Source organism: Alligator sinensis, unplaced genomic scaffold (genome assembly GCF_000455745.1).
Source record: "Alligator sinensis unplaced genomic scaffold, ASM45574v1 scaffold173_3, whole genome shotgun sequence".
NCBI classification, from domain to species: Eukaryota; Metazoa; Chordata; order Crocodylia; family Alligatoridae; genus Alligator; species Alligator sinensis.
In genome coordinates, this window is record NW_005842076.1 from 876,181 (window position 1) to 880,012 (window position 3,832).

The following is a 3,832-nucleotide window of genomic DNA, read 5'->3' on the forward strand; positions in this document are numbered from 1 at the left end:
GGGGCCGGCTGCAGCTGGGAGGCTGCAAGCAGCTGCTGCCTCCCCGCCCCAGCCCTGACCCTGGCTCCGGCCCCAATGTGTGCCGAGGCAAATGGCCTCGTATGCCATGCTTGGCACGCGTCCCAGGGGTTGCCAACCCCTGAGCTATACATAGAACTCACCCTCACTGTTACATTTGTTTTTAGTTCAGTTTTTCTTTCTTTATTCATTTCTTTATTCCATGTAGTAGCATTTTCTCATAGACTGTACATTGTTACTCTGTGAGGTGTGGCAGTGGCAACAGGGTAGCTCTGTGCATCTGCTAATGCTTATTCAATTTTGCTGCTTGCAGAGAAACAAAATAGCCAACTGGTGAGACTTGTTATAACACTTCAAACTCCACCCCTTTTCATAATATTTGGAATTTGACTCTGAGGCAGCAGCACTGAAGCTACTCTGTGTACCTGCTAGTTCATTCACAGTCAGAACTATCTGAAGAAAAGAGAGAGCTTTCCCAACCCATCTAACCTGCTGTAAAACCTGAAAGTCTATGGGCATACATGGGTTCGTTCACACGTCGCCATGCTTTAGTACTTCCTTTTGGAAATACTAAAGTTCAGTGCAGTAACTTCCTGTACTGCGCTGTGTGCATGATGCATGGTTAGATTTCACCACTATGTCACTGTAGCGGCATGCTAAAACGAGGGAACAAGCCACTATGGTGATGTAGCTGCCAATCACATGTAGCCCCACGGGATCACTATGTCACCATAGTTGCTATGTAGCTGTAGGGCGATGTGTAGATGTGCCCTACTTTCTGTAATTAGTATTTAGCAGAGAGGCTGCAACGGCATAGCCCGGTGTATTTACTTGTTCATGCTCAAGGCTTCTGAGAACACTTCACGGAAGTATAAAATGCTTCCTTAAAATTGCCCTTTAAACCACATTTTGAGAAATGCAGGCTTCTGGCTTGACATCTTTCTGCTGTTGGGGCACACCATGCCTGTCTTTCTTCAGTCAGCAGAGAACTCTCTTCTGCTTTTCCTCTCTCTCTCTTCCTTGTAATTTGCTTGTATTCTCACCAACCTGGCTATAACTGCCAGCCAACAGACTCCTCGATGAAGCAACTGTTTCTCTCAATTCTTTAAATCACAGATGCAACCCCTCTTACTTCTACTATTCCTCACATGACTCAGTCACACACTATCATCTACTTTTATCACTCTTAAGGAAAGTGTTCTGACTTAGATCCCCTGTGACCCTAGGAAGTCAGCACAAGGCTGAGCAGTGGGTCATATAGAATTTTGCCCTTGGATATTGAGTTTCCTTTCCATATGATCTTTATGAGTTTCTGGACAAATTATTGAGGCCTAGCTGTTAAAAGAGAGGGAAAAATTCTGGGCTGTATTCCAAGGTATCCCAATGACCTTTCTTTTAGACTCCTGGCAAAATATATTTTCCTATTATGGTTTTCATATAAGGATCCATCTTCTGAAGCAGACATCAGATGTCATGGTGACTCTCAAGGCTTCATTTTACATAATTTTTGTTTGAAGTTTTCTAGAATGCGAGTTGGTGGTCAGACAACAAAGCTTAACACAACCAGTGGAGTTTTTCTCTTGACACCAAAGAGGTAAATATTCTTCTGTGACTTAGTCAAACTGTTGAAGGAGGACATGACTTTCACAGTACTCCATAAGTGGTACATTCACATCAGTGTGGTTGTAGGCTGGAGTACATGTAGTTTGAAGACCTATTGCAGTGATTCTCAGTGAGAGTACTATGGCACCCTGGGTTACCTTGAGATCTTTTCAGTGGTGCTGTGGGGTGCCACACAATGTTAGCATTGTTAAGTGTACAAACATGATTCACATGATAAACTCAGAGATTTCGAGCAGGAATCCATAGTGTTAAAAGCATTCTGACCAGTTGTGGTCTTTCTGAGTTCTTTGTAACAGAAGAACTGCTCTATTATTTTTCTGTAGTAAAAAAAATGAGTGAAAACTAAGAGATGGCATTTTTGGAGGGGTGTACTAAGTCTAAAATGGTTGAGAATCACTGATCTATCTAATATGCACTGCATTAACAACAGTTTCGGGATCAATGTGTCCACTAAATTATTACCTATGTAAATAGGGAACCGTGTTTTTGTTGAAAGGAAGAAAGATACCTTCTTTAAATACAAATAATAGGTACTACAACTAAGTTATGCTTATGTATAGTTACTATTTCTATTGCAGCTTGTGAATAGTAGTAAAAATAAGTTACGTTATGTTCTACTGTTCCTTTTTATGTCTGTGTGGTATATAAGAAAAGGATATGGAAATTTACTTAAGGGCCTATTTTGGTCTGCCTTTGAGATTCTACTGTACTAAAAAGTTCAGAAAATACATTTAGATTACACATTCCCTTGTTATAGTGGAAATCTGTAGGAACACCACTGGAATCAGCGAAGTTACACTAAGAATGGAACTGAGAGGAAATAGGTCCTCTGCTTTGAGGAGGTAATGTGAGTGGGTGCAGAGTGCAGCATAAAAAATAAAGAAACAGTTATCAGCTACAAAATAAATTAGCATTTTTGGGTGACAACAATGACCCTCCAATTACACAAACTTTATAGTGTTTAAAAAGACAGAGTAGAGACAGAAGAGACAGAAGACTCCAGAAAAAAAAGCAATTAAAATGTTCAACTGCATTTGGCCAATTTATCTTGGGCCAGATTCTGCCACCTTTAAATCACACTGAATACCCTCTCCTCACGTAGTCCCATGGAACCACTCCTCAATTTACGAAAAGGTGTAAAAATGTGACCCTTTAAGTAGCACTGTTCTATCATGTAAGTTTTTCTACTAAGACTGTAAAATACTATTGTATTTCTTAAGAGAATCATTTCTTTAAGAACAGGAGTTTCAGCTGTATGAAAGACAAAATGATAATGCACATCAATGCTAAGGATTGTGAGCATGAGACTGATGTGAACTGTTCACAGCCACCTGCTGCACTGGAATATTTATTCTCAGATATGCTTTGGCTGAGGAAAACTAGATGTGGATCCATAAGAAAGAGCACCTTTCAGTTGACAGTAAGTTTGTCTTGCAAAAATACACTACAATGCATAATTTTGCCAACACGTAAACTCACTTCTTCCAAAGTGTGTGTGAAAGTAGACAGTTTCTAAGCTTTAGATAGCATTTCCCCAGTGGACAGTATTAGGCTCTAAATAGAAAACTCTTGCTGATGTCACACTGGGCTGTTTTTGAACACCAGAACAAGCGGTCTCAAGGCTTCCATTAGCTTCCCCAGTGTAAATGCCACAGTAGTTATTATAAAGATAAATATTTACATATGGAGAGATGAGAGGCAACCAGCTAGAAAAAAAAACTGGTTAGAGAAAGAAAGAAATTATCCACAGAAGATAAGAAAAATAGGCTGTCTTGAATATATGAATCTTGCAGCTACCATCAGAGAGGAAGTTTTATTAGTTTGTCCAAGTTCAGATTTATGGAATAATCAGTGATAGAAATTGTGATGGAAATGACTTGAGGCTTAAAACATCATGTCACAGACTTTTGTCGTGCCTGTCTCTGAGCCCAGACAGACACACACTGGTAAAGTATTAAGGGCTCTTTTGTGTTACAACATTATCAGTTAGCTGCAGTGTGCCTGCCTTTCGCAAACCATTCCTATAAGGAACTTTGCATATATAGATATAGGAAACAACCCTACAAATGACAGTTTGTAGGATCCTACAATCCTACAAAGAACAGATCTTTTTACAGTAAATGAGCCATACAGAAAGTGCAGTTTTGTGTTTTAACGAGTCAGAGGCCATAGTCAACATGAAGCATGAAAT